Raw genomic sequence first — 17,312 nt, forward strand, 5'->3', positions numbered from 1 at the left:
CCTCCCTTCCTCCCTTCCTTCCTCCCTCCCTCCCTTCCTCCCTTCCTTCCTCTCTTTCCCTCTTTCTCTCCTCTCCTTCTCTTTCCTTCCTTCCCCTTTTCTTTTTTCTTTTCTTTCTTGTTTTTCTTTTTCTCTTTTTCTTTCTCTTTAGTTTCTTTCTCTCTCTTTCTCACTGTCTTTTTTTTTCTTTCCCTCCTTCCCTCCCTCCCTCTCTTCTTTCCTTTCCTTCCCTTCCTTTCTTTCTTTTCTTTCTTCTTTTTGGTGGGGGTAGACAGGGTTGTTTTTTAAAAGACGTTTTCTTTCCTAGAGTGATCTCTGCTTTCCCCACATAGCCTCTACCAGGGTGTACTCCATCACCCCAGTTTAATACCTTTCAACACAGATTTGGGAGGCAGATAAAGCAGGACATTCCTTAGGGAATTGTCTGTGTAGCCTGAGAATCCAGACACCTGCGATTACAGACTTTTGATCTATGAGCCCCCTCTGACCATCCTACCCCAAAGCATCACGTTTCCAGGTTAGTCACTCCCTTATGGCTTAATGCTGTGCTATTTCTATGCCTCCTACAAACGTTTTCCTAGTGGTGAACACAGGGACTTCTCAGGGCATATACAATTGACCTTAAAACATCTGAAATGTTAGAGCCCCGTCTCCAGCCTGTTTGCCTTCTTTTTCTACTGATCCCCTTGGGTAATCTCATCTACTCCCAAGGCCTCCAGCAGCCATTTATGCCAACACCTCCCAAATATATAGCTCCTGGTCCCACCTCTGCTGATTTCTAGATTTCTGCTCAAATCCCTGATGGGCATCTCCACTTGTGTTAGCTGTAAGTTAGCAGGACCCCATGATGCTATCATCTCCCTTCCTCCATTCCATTTGCTCTCTTGTGTTCCATAGCTTTGTCAGTGGACTCACCAACAGCCAAGGATGCCCAAGCTAGAAGCTTTGCAGTCATCAGACTTCTTTTTCTCTTGCTTTTCCCCCAGGAACTAATCTGTGCCCACTTTACCTCCTGGGAGTTTAACCATTGTTAGGACTTACAATGAACCAGATAGTTGGCACTGTGAAGTCAGAGTGGCCCAGCTGGGAATGCAGGAGCTGTGGTTTGAAACTAGGCACTGTGGCTTCAGGACTCATATGTTTGACCACCAAGCTTGACCGCCTGCCAGCATGGGGCTGCTGAGCTCTGCACTTGCCAACCTTTTCACCTGGATAACTGAGTTAGCCTTTTAGTGGCCTCCCTGCCTCTGGGCATTTCTCTCTTCCACGCGGTTGTCAGTGATGCCCCCCAAATGGAGCCCTCACCACCTGCTTCTCCATCTGAACAGCCTTCTGTGGAGTGTGGAGCCCATGGCCTCCCTGGCGGAACCCATCAGTACCTTGCGTGGTCTGGCCCCACCTGGGTTTCTCCACTCACTCCCCCACACTCATTGTCCTGCAGCTGCAACTCCCGCCTGCCAATCCCCAGGGGGGGGCATGAACTCAGATGCCTTTGCTCCATGTGGACATGCCCTCATTCCCTTTGCCTGGCAGGCTCCCCGGACCCTGATAGAAATGTCTCCTACTCGAGAAACTTCCTCTTGATCCCCTGAGGCAGAGATAATGGACTGTGCTTCATTTACTGCAGTAATGACCACACTTCAACTAGAGCTTGACTGTAAGACCCAAGGGGGCAGAGACCAAGTCTGTCTTCACCCCGAGTCCCCTTGAGGAGCCTCCGCGTGAGCTGGATGAAAGGTCTTCAGTGTGTATGTGATGAATCAGTGTGGATACTCCTACTGTGTAAATTATTCTGGGAATTCACTGAGATAATATGTGGAAGGCACTCAGCTCAGCATGAAGCTTTTAGTACATGGTAACAGCTCATCCAAAGCAACTCTGCTTACTTTTTGGTTGTTTATCTTCCCTCACCCACTAACTCACCCAAGAGTGCACTTTCTTCCGGGGTCAAGTCTCCATCTGACTCCCCAGCACTCAGACTGTAAATGTAGAAATTGAAGTTCTGACCCAATGTGGCCACCATGTTACTTTAGCCTTCTTACCATTTCTGAATGGAAACATGAGGATGTGAAATGTGAACGTGTGTTGTTGATGGTTATTACCATTTTAAAGGAGACCTTCTTTAGGTGTGGGAGGGAGTTAAGTTGATCTGATCCCACGGGAAATACATAATGTCAGCTTGGAGAAATATCCTTATGACGGCAGCAGTCCTCTTTTCTTCTTGTTTGTAATAATGATGGACAGTAGTGGTAACAAGTGCTCATGTGCCGGGGCTAGCCAGGCGCCCTCACTGCATGGTCTCATCCACTCTTCCTAGGGCTCCTATGTAGTAGGTACTGCTTTGATCCCTTTCTGCTAATGGGGAAATAGAAGATCCGAGAGGTAAGGTTATGTGCTCAGAGTCACAGAGCCAGCTGGTAGTTGTGCCAGGGTTTGTTTTCTGCCAGAACATGAGTTTGTAGCCTCTCTGCCGTGCCGTGCCACCTCCTTACTCCATCGATTTTCCAGGCACAGACGTGGCCGCTTCAAGAACCTTGTATCTGTTTGCCAGGCAGGATGGAATTTGTGGCTCCACATTTTGTTGTCTTTGATAGTGGAGTCTTTGTGGGAGACACTGTGCCCTCCTGATAATCAGAAGGCAGTTTGAGTGGTCAGTGTATTTGCTTTGTTTATAAGGTCTGCCCATGAATTCTGGAGGAGGAAATCATGAAAGACTTTTCCTTTCAGACTGGGCAGCTCATTTGCCACATGACAATTATATGTGCTACATACATGTACTTCCAGCAAGTTCCAGGTACCCAGGTCTTAGGAAAGTTAATGACAACAAGACTGTCCTACAGAACTTCCTCACTGTGGAAGAAATTGATAGCGGCTCATCTAATCAGGGCCCTTATGAAAAGTTAGATTAATAGCAATTTTTGTTTTTCGCTTGCATCTAAAGAAGCATATGTTCTTTGGCATCGTGTGAGGATTATTAGATCTCAGCTTTTGCCCGTTTCGCTCAAAAAAGCTAAATACACCAGATATTCCCCACGTCTGAGTCTGTACTGGTTGAAGAATATTCATGTTTGGGGGAAGGGAAAGGAAGGGGAGGGTCTTCTCATTTTTATAAAGTGCCCAGCACTGTGCATGGAGCCAGTAGGTACTCTATCTGGACTACATGGAATAGTCCCAATTGCAGATGAGGAAACTGAGTCTGAAAAAAGCCATGTGTCTTACCCAAAGTCACCCAGTTGGCAGAGCTGGGATGTTAACACAAGGCCCTCAGAAGTCTCGCAGCTTTCTACCATGCTAGCCAGCCTTTAAGTTACATGAGTCCAATGTGAGGGAGCTATTCAGTGCCCTGTACCCACTTTGGAGCTCTGCCTACTAGAGAGCAGCGTCTATCTTGTATTTCATTCAGGGTGGGAACAGGCCGCACTGATTATTTGATCTGAGAAGCAAGTAGTCACTGCTTGGTTAGCCAATGAGTTTTCAAGGTAGACCTATCAAATGGAGTGGAACGGAAGCACATTTTGTTTTATAACCATGTATGAGCTTTTCCTTAATTTCTGCTGGTGTCCTTCTGGTGGGTTCCTTCCTCGCAATAGTTAGAGGAGAGCTTGTCCCCAATATAAGAAAGGTTCCTCAGTTATTGTTTCTGTAGGTTTTCTGGAATTCATCTTGAGGTTAAGAGTGAAGGCTGGGATGCACTGCAGAGCTATTGCAAACCCCTCTACTATTTCCAATTAGTGGATACATGTGTGAGTTGTATGCCTGTCTTATATTTACAAGAGGAAGTATCCCATTTAATTTTATTTTCACACCAAAAGCCCAAGTGTTAGAACACGGTGTTCTAACACTCCCTCGGTTATCAGCTGCGGAGCGGAGGTTGTATATTGTCACATACAGTTTTTGGAGTATATTTCTACATTTGTTACCTGGCAACATTGCTGCATTGGGACGTGAAGTTGTATTGGTTCCTAGCAGACCCTCACTGTTCATACTGTAGAAGGCAGACGTTGTTTTCCTCCACAGGGATTTAGAAGAGAAGGCACAAGGCTAGTGGGGTTTGGCTGACAGATGGGCTGATGCGCTTCAGTGACATGACCCAGAACCAGGTGCTGGGCAGGGGATGTGGACTCTTGTCCTGTCCCAACAACAGCTCCCTTTAACGCTAGATCTGGTTCCTCACATGTTAGACAAGGGTTAGTATTAGGTAACCTTGAATACTAATTCATGATTCTTTATCTTCGTGAAGTAAAAACAAAACAGCAAACTTTTGTTCTGGTCATTTTATGAGTCATCTGAGCACTTTCAGTACCGTAAAAGCAAATAGCTATTACATGGGTACCTTTTCAATTGCTCACACTGGATACCCAATTCCCTGCCTTAATTTATGCATTATTGTGGTTTTGACCACTTACTAGTTCTGATGAGAGAGGAAATCCCATAGTAGGAGTGACAGCCAGAGCATCTCTTGTTGAGGTAACCCCTTGAGCTGATTATAGCCCTATGGGGTATTTTGGTTTGCTGATACATGATGCATTGAAAACACTGTATATAGAATTTTTCAGTTGCTTAAGTGGGGCCTCCATATACACTGAGGTCATTTTATTCCCCCCTACTTTCCACCCTGTTTCACTGACACTTAACCCTGAAGACATTTGCATTGGAAACTTTGCATTATATGTTTGAAAGTCCTCTCGTTTCAAGCCACACATTCTAAGACTCAGCAAAAGCTTACTGACACCAAGGGCATTGAATTCACCAGCACCTTTAACGTTTCTGGAAGAATGCTTGCTGGGGAAAAGTTCCCATGGTAACTGTTTTTAAAAGAGTTTTGTAGCATCAACAGGTTAGACGTGAAGTCAAAATCATGGAGCTCAGCAGCATACCCTATAAGCATGTACTCCTTTTTAACCACCCCCTAATAAAGACACTGAAGCGACCTGTTCGTAAGCCCTGACAGGCACTGGAGAGTCTAGCCAGGTTGGGCTGGATTTCAGGAGACCTGATTTGTGTTGCCCTGTGCAGTGCTCATTTCCATCAGCATCTTTAAGGCGGAGGCCTTTTCCATCCGCTGGACTCTTACCGTCATGCCTGTTAAGGAACAAAAAGACAACTGATTATGCCTGGAGGGAATTTAGAAACCATCAGTTACCTTTGAATATACCTGTGGTGCTCCAGCCTCCTTTAGAAAACCCAAGATGCCGTTTTAATGATGCTTTGCTCTTGGGTATCAAATTTACTCCTTGATTTACCTCAGGAAATGTTCTAAGAGGAAGCCACAAGATTCCATACCTGCTGTTGTTGTTTTAGAGGTAGTGGATTTTTTTTTTTTTTTTTAATCCTCCGAGGAGGACTTGACCCTGAGGGTTCCTAACTTGGACGACCATGCAGAGTACCCTTAACTTGGAAATCTATATCCTGCTGTTTAAACTTTAAGATGATTCCTATCTGGATTAAAGTCCTCAACCAGCAGGCCGAGGCAAACTCTAAAGAAAAACAAGGTCATGCTGCATTTTTTTTGGTAAGCACAGGAATCAACAAAGAGATGTTATATAACTTCTATTTATATCCTCCTTGCTCACTATCTGCAGGCAGACAAGAGTCGCTGAGAAGGGATTTAATGAGCTCTCTGGGTTTGCTCACCTTCCTGAGCTGGTAGGAACCAGCTTGTTCTCAAATGCGTCAGTAAAGAATCTGGCTGTGGGTGGGCGGCCAGGGTAGGTGGACTGAGTTGTTGCTATGGTGTTTTTTAATTCCCCTGTCTCTCAAAGATCTCACTCCCCCCTTCCCTGACTCCTTCCTTTTGCCCCCTTCCTTTCTTTCTTTCTTTCTTTTTTTTTAAATCTATAAGCTTCCTTGTTTCTCACACCTACTCATGATTCTTGGAGCTGTCTCCGGAAACAGAATATTTTCCCTCTCCTTCCTAAGTGCTCAGCTCCCCCATTGTGTAGCCCCAGGACATCAGAAGTTGTTTTCTAAGGTATATTTTTTCCACCCTCCCCTGTTTCTTTTCCCGTGATTTTTTTTTTTATTACCAACCCCTCCATCAGAGGGACCTATCCTAGGAGGCTTCCATCTTGCCTGATAGAAGTTTTCTCTGGCAGATTCCAAATTCAGATTGCTCCAAAACCAGATGAAGTGTATTGCTAGTTGGACAATCAGTATGGCCTGGAGGAGAAGTGCCGTTTGTATTTCCATGCATCCTCCTTTGTCCTCTTGCCCTGGGTGGAGTGATGACGTCTCCATCTCCTCTAGTGTGTTAGAAAATAGAACCACAAGAAAACAAGAGAATGGGTTTACCCCACAGTCATAATTCCTGGAGCTTGGGTAACTCCTGTTACCTGAAGGTTGCAGGTTGAAATTACTCAGCTTGCATTTAATTAAAAAAAAAAAAAAATGCTGCCCCATCAGATTCTCAGCAGGGACGACGAATGCACCTTGCTGAGAACGCTATGGCTGCCCAGGGAGTGGCCCCCTGCACTCTGGCCGGCCTGGTGGTGGCCACAGAGGCTTCTGAGATGGCTCTGTGTTGTCCATTACATTCCCACCAGAGCAGAGGCACTTAGAAGATGTGAGTAGGGAGGTTAGGATAAAAAGTTCTTAGAAAAGAATACATAGTTCCATGAGGACAGGCTGAAAAAATTTTTTAAAAGCCAAACCCACCCCTGCCTTGCCCAGAAGTTGTGCAATCCTTAACAGCAGTAGCCTGTTTGAATAATCAGAGGCAAGCTGACTTCCCTTTATTAACTTCTGTTAGAGACATCTGCATAAAATATCCCCGGATTCCAGACCAAGTAGGTAATTTTTTTTTCCCCTCTGAGTAACTGGAGGGACTTTCCCTTTGGAAATCTTCCAGCAGAGTTAACTTCATGGTTGAGACTGTTTTCTCATTATAAGTTGCCAACAGCTAGATTCCCGATGCAGGGACAACAAAGGCACGTCACATACACACTTGGACCCCCGCTTCCCTGAGAACTGACTTGATATTCACAGTTACCTCTGGTTCTTCTGCCTTGACCCTCCTTTTCACTGAGAAATCTATGCCCGCTCACATTGCTCACATTTCCTGAGGTCCTCTGAGTTCCTCTTTGAAACTGTCAGAGGCTTTCTCAAAGTTTCTACCAATTTCCTATGCCTGGGTTTTAGACTTTTCATCAAGATGGCCCTGACACTGAAGGGGATAGTCCTGTAAACCCTCTGAAGTCTTCAAGCCTCTTTTTTCCCCTGGAATTCAGGACTTTAAAAATATATTTATTTGATTGCTGTTCGAGGAGGATGTGTTTCAGTTGCCCTTACCATACGGTATTTGAGAAATATGTTTTTATTAGCCTCCTTGCAACACAAACCCACAAACTGTTCAGCCCAGAGCTTGTAGCTATCAAGTCTGGGGAGGAAGCCAGGTTTGGAGACGGAAGGTGCACAAATGATCATCCCTCCTGGGGTGTAGTTAATAATGCAAGCCGCTATGTCACTGGGGCCGGGGTAGTTAACAGTTAACTCGATGGATTAAGGATCCCCAGCCAGGCTGAGCCCATCACAGAGTTATGTGCAAAAACTGGAGAAGCCTGTAGAGGTGGCAACACCACATCAGCTGCCTTTGGCTGGTCAGCGGTGTGCTGCATTTTCCCACTTAGCAGGAATTTGAAGCTTTCACATGCAGGGATCTTCTGGCCATAAAGTTATACTTCAGCTGCCGTGGATGCAAAGCTTGGCTTGAGTGTTTTGGAATTGCACCTCCTTCAGGATTGTTGTTCATTCATTAATATAGTAAATGTTTTTAAAAGAGAGAGAAGAGGCCTTGCTATGTTGACCAAGCTGGCCTTGAACTCCTGGGCTCAAGAGATCTTTCTGTCTCAGCCTCCGGAGTAGCTGGAACTACTGGCTTGTGCCACCACAGCCAGCTTAATATAGCAGATGTTTATGTACTGAGCACTCCTTGGGTGTCAGGTGCTGTACACGTTGGCATTAATGCAGTCAGGGATGAGACCAACATAGCCCCTGCCCTCCAGGAGCTTACAGTCTTGTGGGAGACAGAGATAGGAAATCAGCTCATAATCAGCTAAATCACAGCTTCAGAGAAGTGTGATGGAGAAGCAAACAGGGGCCACAAAGGGTTGTCAGGGAGGGCTTCTCTAGGGAGATGCCATTCAAGCTGAGACCCAGCAGATGGGAAGAGAAGGAGCTGTGTGAAGAGTAGCAGAGGGCAAGAGTATTCTAGAAGTGGGTTGGCTTGTGCTTGGGATGTTGGAGGAGATGAGTGAAGGAGGCCGACGTGGTCTACCCCATGGCGGTCAGTCAGGGGCAGAGCTGCGGAAAGTATTTGCTCCACCAAGGTGACGGGCTTGTCATCAAGTGGGGGCTGGATGAGGTGATCTCTGTGGTTCCTGCCAATCCCTAGTCAGTGCTTCTAAAGGGCACCAAGTTGGCTTGGGCCTGTCCCCTGCTTGGATATGCACTGCTGCTGCCAAAGCCCTAATATACAAAGCAGCTTTACCCAGATGAGTGCTGTGTGATTTCACCCTGCCCTGCACTAGCCACTTGGCCATCTGTACATCTTACTGTCAGCTGCCAGGGATGCTCTCTGTGGCCATGTGGAAGTTACTTGGTGGGCCAGCACACAGCAAAATGGGTCTACAGGGTGGGGAGACACGAGAAGCCCCAGCACATTCTGCTCAGGACCAGACTTGGCTGTACCCGAGGGTCAGCTGAGTTGGGAAGAACTGGAGTTGACTGGGGGTGACTGCAGAGTCTTCATCAAGGAGGCACTTGCTTTGCTTGATGCTTTGCCATCTGTGAGCCAGTGTCCTTGCCTCCAGCAGGCCAGGGTGGATTTACTTTTTTCAGCTTCTACGGCCAAGTGTCCTTGTCACAGGTGTGTGGAGAGCAGAGAAGGGAACATGGCTGGTGTAGACACCCTGCTGGTACTGTGTGGGCTCTCACCTGTTTTCTCTCCTGTACTCCTTGCAGTAGAGCCTCAAGTGATTCTCGTCCTCTTTCTCCATTGCAGATGAGGAAACTGAGGATAGAAGTTAATAAATGAGCTGTCCAAACCCACCTAGTTCCTAAGTCACCCCTTTGCATACGTTTCTACATTGCTGAAGATGCAGGATAGAGATCACTTTCACTGAGCCGTGTGACTGCACAAACACAGAAAATGGGTGGGGCAAGGAATATTCTTGGCATCAGTATACATTTCAAGTTGAATTCCCTGGGAACCTTGGAGCATTGAGGACAGGAAACGTTGATTGGTGTTGATTCATTGCCCCTCGGGTACACAGAATGGAAATAAGACCTGGGGAGTTGGTCCCAGAGATCAACTCCCCTAACCCTGCATCTCCTACTTCAGCCCTCACTCTTCACGATGCAGATTGCCGCCCCCGTGGAGGAATAGCGCCCAAGTCACTGCAGGTCCTCAGCACTGGACCCTCCTCCCGGGAGGATGACTTAGTGATAGAATTTTCCAAGCACCTCTTGTATCTGTCTTTTCAGGGTTCATGAGACAAGGTGGAGGTCTGATGAGGAGGTCTTCGTGTCCTCCTGGCCACAGTTCCCACAGTGACCATGTGGGTGAGCCAAGACAGGACCTGAGAGTTTCACAAGAGCCACCAGAGGATACTTGTCATTGAATCATAGAACCAACCCTGGAAGCCACCCTTAGAGGCTGGCATGTGTCTCCTGCAGCCCAGACATGCAATTCACATTGTTCATTCCTTCTTTATGGACTGAAATTTTAAAGCCCCTCTGATTCCTTGTGCAAAAGTCTTTCCTGAGATCTAACCGAACTCTCCTTTGCTTTAGAGTACCTTTTTAATAAGCCTCATGTTGGCTTGAAGAGCCCCCAGAACACCTTCTTGCCCTCCTGGAGGATTACCAAGGAGCTTCCTACCATGGTCCCCTTCCAGTTCAGGCAAATTTTGAGGTTGCGTCTATTTTATGTCTGTTTTCAAAGGTATCGTTGATTTGCCACTCCACTAGTCATCTTTGTTTTGTCTGGAGGCTTTCCAATCTTCATGACTTGGCTGGACGAGACAGATGGCGGTGCCGTGTATCCCCACAGAAGATACTGGCCTTTGGCATCTGTTTGACCACTGAACCCAGAGAAAATTTGGAGTGTCCTTAACTTCTTGTTCCTGGGTCGGAGCCACAGGGTCCTCCTGCGTGGTGGCTGACCTATTTCTCTGAAATCCGGTTTTACTGTTAAATATTGCTGGAAACAGTGGTTGCCAGCAGCCTGCCTACACCATCAGAGGCTTCCTAAGATAATACCTTTAAATTTATTTTTTAGGAATTGCTGTTTGCTGGTTGAGTTGTTGATGAATATGTGTGACACAGTTAGTGTTCTGATCCACACAGGGTATAGGGAACCACGTTGCTTACCAGATAGGGCAGAGCTTTCCCAGTAAGTCCCGGTTCCCGTGGGTACTGGGAGACAGGAAAGGAGAGCTGTTAAGCTTTCTGTCTCAGAAGAAAGGTGTTTTTTTCCTCAGTTTAAAACATTTTTTTTAGACGTGGGGTCTTGCTGTGTTGCCCAGGCTAGTCTCGAAATCCTGGGCTCAAGCAGTCCTTCCACCTGGGCCTCCCTAACTGCTGGGATTACAGCTGTGAGTCACCACACTGGATCCTGAAACGTGTTTTTAATAGAACAGGTTGGACTTTGCCGCCTGAAGAAAACTGAATTCACCTTGAAAATCATCATGAAGATCCCCTGCCTTGGCCTTGACCCTGGAGCTTAGGCCCTTCCCTAGAGCCCAGTGACCAGATTAATGAGTGAAGGAAGGGTTCCTTGTCTGCCACCTTTTCTCTCAGGTGTCAGGCATAGCGACGGGCGTCTGCCCCACCCTTACCTGGCAGGGTAGTTGAAACTGGTTTGTCTCTCACTTGTTAAGAGGTGACTGTACAGTGTGGATGAGGGAGGACCTTATTTCAGAAAAATGAAATTGAAATGTTGACACCTCTCCAATACAGACTTGCTTCACTTCATCACTTCCTTTCTACTTGGAAGTTATTTCTGAACTCATTAAAGCTGGAAACAACCTGAGAGAGGTTGGTAAACTGAGAGCTGCAGATGTTGGCTGGTTGGAAGCCATCAGACCTTGCAAAAAAGTTTTTTGTTGGGGTGAGTGATAATTTATGCCAAGGGAGTGTTCAATTCTGAATGCCCATTGTATTAATGATTAGACCCTTTTCATAGGTCAGAATTTTACTGAAGTCAAGACTGGTTTAAAATGTTGGAAAATGCTTTATGTGGAAAGGCTTGGGATTGTTTGAGAGGAGGGTCTGACACAAGCTTGTATTCTGCCTTTGGGTGTCTTAAACTTTGACAAGTGGAAGCAGCGATGTTTATCTCTGCACGTGCAGAAATTTGGCTTCCATAGCTAGTGAAATTTCAGCCAAATTTTTTTTAACTTTAGGTTTCGGGGTACCTGTGAAGGTTTGTTATATAGGTAAACGCATGTGACAGGGGGTTGTACAAATTATTTCATCACCCAGGTACTATGCCTAGTAGCCGATAGTTATTTTTTCTGCTCCTCTTCCTCCTCCCACCCTCCACCCTCAGGTAGACCCCAGTGTCTATTGTTTCCTTCTTTGTGTTCATGAGTTCCCGTCATTTAGCTCCCACTTATACGCCAGAACGTGCGGATTTGGTTTTCTGTTCCTGCATTAGTTTGCTGACGATAATAGCCTCCAGCTCTCTCCATGTTCCCACAAAAGATACGGTCTTGTTCTGTTTTTGTGCCATCCAAACTTAAAAAAAAATCTACATTGTGATGGTTAATGGAAATTGCTATTCATTGTGTTTTTGCTGTCAACTTAGAGGCCATTCAACCTACCAGAACCAACTGGAATTATCACTGGATGCACTGGAATTATCACTGGACACTAGTCTTTGGCCATTTACATAACACCCAGCTCCTTTCTGGATCCACTTATCTTACACCTTCCCTGGAAAGGGGTAGTGTTAGACAACTGTAGCACCTTCCATCTGGGTAGTTCTTGGTAGTAATCAAAGTGTTTTTCACACCTAATGTTTCATAACAGCCTTGCTGGGCCCCAGCTTCCATGTGATGCTGACATGGCAGGTGGTAGGACCCTCATTTTTTAGCTAAAGAACGCAGGGCACAAATGAGGTTAAGTAAATTGCCCATGATCACATGGCTGGATAGCAAGGAGCCAAGGCCATAATTTAGGTTTCCCGACTTCCAGTTCTCTGGGCACACTCTGCCTACCCAGGTGTATTTTATTACCTGGTTCATGGTTCCTGGTCTTTGAGTTTTAATTGTAATCATTGGTTTCTAGAAGAAGGACTCCAGACCCACAGCAGCCATTGTGTGACAATGGTTTTGTTAATAATTTATTACCCCAGCCCTGGCAGCCCTTCAGCTTGCAGAAGGGGATTGTTTGGGAGCCCATATTAACAAATGTATTAAACGTCATGGGAAAGTTGAGGCATTCGAATGCATGTGTACCTTCCGCCACTATTCTTTACTGTGAGAGGAGCCAGTTTATGCCTCTGAAAGACCTGGTGGGTAGAGGTAGGGGTGGGGTGGATTATAAAATGCCAAAAGGTGTTCAGAACAGGACAGACTCCTGCTCAGGGGAGAGGCGTTTAACAGAGCAAGTGGTTGGGAACAGGGCTGAAGCGTCAGACAGGTGGGGTTTGGGTGCCAGGGCACTCATTAGGTAGATGACTCAGCAGGTTACTTCTTGGGGCCTCAGTTTCCTCATCTGTAAACTGGGGATGATAATGGCACCTACCCCATGGGGTAGTTCTGAGGATTAAATGAGATAATGCATATAAAGCACTTAGCACCCAGCAAATTGGAAATGTTCAGTTGCCGTTCACTATAATAAAACTTGCAGAGAGAGGGTCCCTAGGGAGTGGCGAGTTCTCAGTTAATCACAGGTGTAGGAAGACAGCCAAGGTAAGCCCCACCTCTTGGTAGCCACTGGCATTGCTCTGTCACCCACAGAGTATCTGTTCAAGCTGGGCAGGAGTGGGTTAGTCTGGTTGGAGATGTCCCCTGAAGTCCCTGAGACTCCCAGAGTTGATGTGGAAAGGGAAAAATCAAAGATGCCCACAGAGAATTTACCTCAGCCGGTGGAAACTCAAGCTTTGGCTCACTGTTCGGCAGCCACATTTTTCAAATTCTTGGCCTTAGTGTGAGAACTTAAATCATTTTGCAGCAGATACGTGAGCAGCCATGGTGTCATGGGCTGGATGGGTCAGGGCTGTGTCTTATGAGGCAGTGAGATGGAAAATCCCATTCTCTGGATTCTCTCAAGGCCCAGAGCGAGGGCTTCTGAAAGGTGGACCAACTTTCAGAGCGGATAGAAATGCTTTTCTTTGGGGAAGGATCCGAGTCCCGCAGTTGTCACTCTGTGCTGGACTGCTCCCCTGCAAGCCATCCCCGCTCCCGCCAGGCTCCACCCTGGGACACATACATCTATGCTCCCCACCACTGCCCTGTCCTGCAGCTGAGACGCTGCAAAGGGGCTCCTCCCCCACAATGGCCTGGTGGCCCAGGAAGGGACAGGTGGGCTGGCTCACATTCCAGGAAGTGCCATGATCCTTGGACTGCAAAGCCTGGCTTTTCCCCTGAACTTCCCGAATTCTCGGAAAGATGGCTTCATGGGTATATGTCCAGGTCATGGGGAAGGCTTGTCTCTCCTATTCTTCTCTCCAGGACCACTTGCTTACACAGTTTGATTAGGACTGTGACCTCTTGCACCTAAAGAAAGGAGTGTCCCCCTTTGAACTAGGTAATAAAACACACCTGGCTAGGCAGAGAGTTCCTGGAGAACTGGAAGTCAGGGAACCTAAATTATGGCCTTGGCTCCTTGCTATCCAGCCATGTGATCGTGGGCAATTTACTTAACCTCATTTGTGCCCTGGGGTTTTTAGCTGAAAAACGAGGGTCTTACCACCTGCCATGTCAGCATCACATGGAAGCTGGGGCCCAGCAAGGTTGTTATGAAACATTAGGTGTGAAAAACACTTTGATTACTACCAGGAACTACTCAGATGCAAAGTGCTATGTGTCTAGCAATAATACCCCTTTCCAGGGAAGGGTAAGATAGGTGGATCCAGAAAGGAGCTGGGTGTTATGTAAATGGCCAAAGACTAGTGTTCAAATTGCATCCAATGATAATTCCAGGCCCTCTGTCTCCCTGCTGTCACCAGGGTGGCCACCACTGTCTGCTAGCCCCTAACCTCAGGGTGGCTTTTGTTCCTGAAGCGAGGCAGGCTCAACATAACCACAGTCCATGGCTTTGCAAGGACTTGCGGGGCTGGGGGAGGATGGGGGAGCCAGGCTAATTAGGCAATCTTTTATTATTTTCAAGTCTGATCCGAAAAGGTAGTTTTGTTATTCTTTTAATCTAAGACCCTGATTCATTGGCCCCTCTACAGCTCAGTCAACCCAAGGAGGGAACATTGTGTACTTGACAATTAGCAGAAGGTGAGAATGTAAACTCAGGTTGCGGTTTCAACCAGCCACACACCCCAGTGTGGTCAAAAGTAACTGTCTTGGGCAATCAGGAGAGGGTGGTTCTGTGTGACCCTGGCAAGTCCCTTTCCCTTTCTGGGCTTCAGTTTCCTCATCTGTGGAATGTGGAAGGATGGCCGACGTGGGTGGTTTTCAAGTGCTGTTCTCCTGGAGTTCCAAGGAGTTTCAGTGGCGAGAGGGAGGAGACCTTCTTTGCTCTGCTTCATATGGAGCTGTTTTGCTTTTTCTCTTTTATCTAGGGGGGTCTTTATCTAAGATGGTGTTTGGGGACTGGAGAGGAGCACGTTCCCCTGCTGAAAAAGGCATTTGGAAACTGCCGGAATCCAGTGCTTCCAGCTGCAGGGTTCTGTGATCTGTGTTCTCTTGCTCTTTTGTTGTGGTTGAAGGTTGGTGGACAGCAGCCATGCCCACTTCCTGTTCCCCCTGCCCAGTGGATTCAGGATGGAAACGGCCACTGCCGGGGTCACTGCCTCACCCTGCCCCTGCCCTGGCCTTTTGCTTAAAGCATATCGGGTCAGACCTGTCATCAGGGATGTCTAGGACTGGCGCTGCAGATCTGCCACAGACCAGCTTCGTGTCTTCTGCTTTCCCTGCCTTTGTCTCCGGCCTCACTGCTGGGGCTGGTTGTCTGTGTTGGTTCAACATGCAGACAGGAGGAGAGTTGGTTGTGGCTCTGCCACAAGTCACTGACCTCTCCTAACCCCAGCTCTCTCATCTATAATGTGACAGATTTATGAATGATGATATCTGCCTTGGCAATCTCCTAAGACTCTGGTGAGACAGCTTATATGGAAAGGGCTCTGGCATCAAATGTGATTTGGAGATGACTGGAGGGTAAGGAGGGATCAGCCTGGGGGGCGCGCAGATGGTGTTCCCTCTGGTGCAGAGGCAGCCTCAGAATGTGGTCCCTCTACAGAGTTCCCCAGCTTTCTGGGAACAAAGCAGACTTTCTGTTATCTTTTTAAAATTATTATTATTGTGATATAATTGACATATAATCATCGGCACAGATTTTAAATGCAGAGTTTGATTAGATTTGACAAATGTTTTTATACCCATTATACTAGTTTTCTGTGGCTGCTGTAACAAATTCCTACAAACTTAGTGGCTTATTGTTTTATAAGTTCAACATGAGTCTTACTAGCTAGACTAAAGCAAGTGTTGGCAGGCCAGCGCTCCTTTCTGGAGGATCTAGGGGAGAAGGCTTCCTTGCCTTTTCCAGTCTCCAGAGGCCACCCACATTCCTTGGCTTGTGGTCCCTTCCTCCACCTTCAGGTTTAGCAATGGTGAGTGGAGGCCTTCTCACATTGCCTCTAGCTACCCTCCTCTCCTGCCTCCTGCCTCCACTGTGAAGGCTCCTTGTAATTATGTTGGGCCCACCTGAGTAATCCAAGCTCATCTCTCTACTTTAAGGTCAGAGATTAGCAGCCTTTAGTCCATCTGCACTTTTAATTCCCCTTCGCCACATAAGGCAGCATTTTCACAGGTTCCAGGGACTAGAACATGGACATGTTTGAGGGGGCCATTCTGTCTACCACACCTGTGAAAGTGCCAATGTAATCAAGACGTTTCTTTCCTTCCAGAAAGTTGTCTTATTCCCATTTATGGTCCTTTTCTACTCACAACCCCCCACCTCCCAGAGGCGACCACCATTTTGGTGTTTTTTTGAACGTTTATTTTAGATTCAGGAGGTAAATGTGCAGGTCTGTTACCTGGGTATATTGTGTGGCGCTGAGGTTTGGGGTACAAATGATCCTATCACTCGGGTGGTGAACATCATACCCAAAAGTTTTTCAACCCTTGCCCCCGCCCAAGTACTCCCCAGTGTCTGTTTTTCCCCTCTTTATGTCCGTGAGTACCCAATGTTTATCTCTCACTGACAAGTGAGAAAATGTAGTATTTGGTTTTTTGTTCCTGCATCAATTTGCTTAGAAAAATGACCCCCAGCTACATCCATTTTGCTGCAGAGGACCTGATCTCAATCTCTTTTATGGCTGTGTAGTATTCCATGTTTTATATGTACCACATGTATTCAGCTCACTGTTGGTGGGTGCCTAGCAACCACCATATTCTGATTTCTCTCACCATCATCTGAAGGGCTACCTCATATCTGCCAGGTGGGGTGGAGTGAAGAGTTTGAAAAAGTAAAATCTCTGATGATTTGCTCTTGGTCTTGGTGAAGAGGGATGAATTGAAAGAGGTTCAGAGGAGGGGGAGAGAGGGAGGCGTTGTCGCATGTAGAGGGGCCCTGCTTCAGGAGCCTGGGGCGGAGAGGCTGTACACCCACCTCCTCTGCTCTCAGCTCCCACCAGACGTAAGGAGACAGTCCCGAGGAGGACACTCCACTCCCCACCCAAACCCTGCATCATTACAGAAAGAGGCTCAATGAACAGGTCTGTGACTGTGTGGAGGGCTCTTGTCTCTCTAAGTCTAGGTCACACCAGGTACCAGAGGGGGCAGATGAACGCCTCCAGCAGCCGCAGCCACAGCCAGCAATTCCAGAAGGCCCTCCCTGGGGACAGCTGCCCCTCTGCCTCCCTTCACTCCCAGGGCACGCCCCTTCTAAGGAGAAGTATGTTAGTTCTTTACCCACACTACCATCATGTTTCACTTCTACTCTCGCAACAGATACCACTGCTTCTCTTCTAGAAACCCCACTTCTTCCTTCGGGGGTACCTTTTTAAGTTTTTTATTTCATTGGGACAGAAGTCTCACTATGTTGCCCAGGTAGGCCTTGAGCTCCTGGGCTCAAAAGATCTTCCTGCCTCAGCCTCCGGAGTAGCTGGGACTGCAGGCGTGCGCCCCAGCACCCAG

The 17,312-nt window shown here is 47.1% G+C and overlaps 1 protein-coding gene and 1 long non-coding RNA gene across 2 annotated transcripts in view; one reads left to right on the plus strand and one right to left on the minus strand.

Annotated features, from left to right (window-relative positions):
• The window catches only part of ITPR1 (inositol 1,4,5-trisphosphate receptor, type 1), a 355,819-nt gene that overhangs the window by 252,956 nt on the left and 85,551 nt on the right, over nt 1-17,312 (plus strand). The window lies entirely within an intron of this gene.
• LOC105508382 lies at nt 4,260-6,938 on the minus strand. Its single transcript, XR_001001257.1, has 2 exons — nt 6,027-6,938; nt 4,260-5,082 (listed from the first exon to the last, which is right to left on the minus strand). It is a non-coding gene; the product is annotated as an uncharacterized LOC105508382 (long non-coding RNA).

The sequence above is a fragment of the Colobus angolensis genome, unplaced genomic scaffold (genome assembly GCF_000951035.1).
Source record: "Colobus angolensis palliatus isolate OR3802 unplaced genomic scaffold, Cang.pa_1.0 Scaffold160, whole genome shotgun sequence".
Taxonomy (NCBI): Eukaryota; Metazoa; Chordata; class Mammalia; order Primates; family Cercopithecidae; genus Colobus; species Colobus angolensis.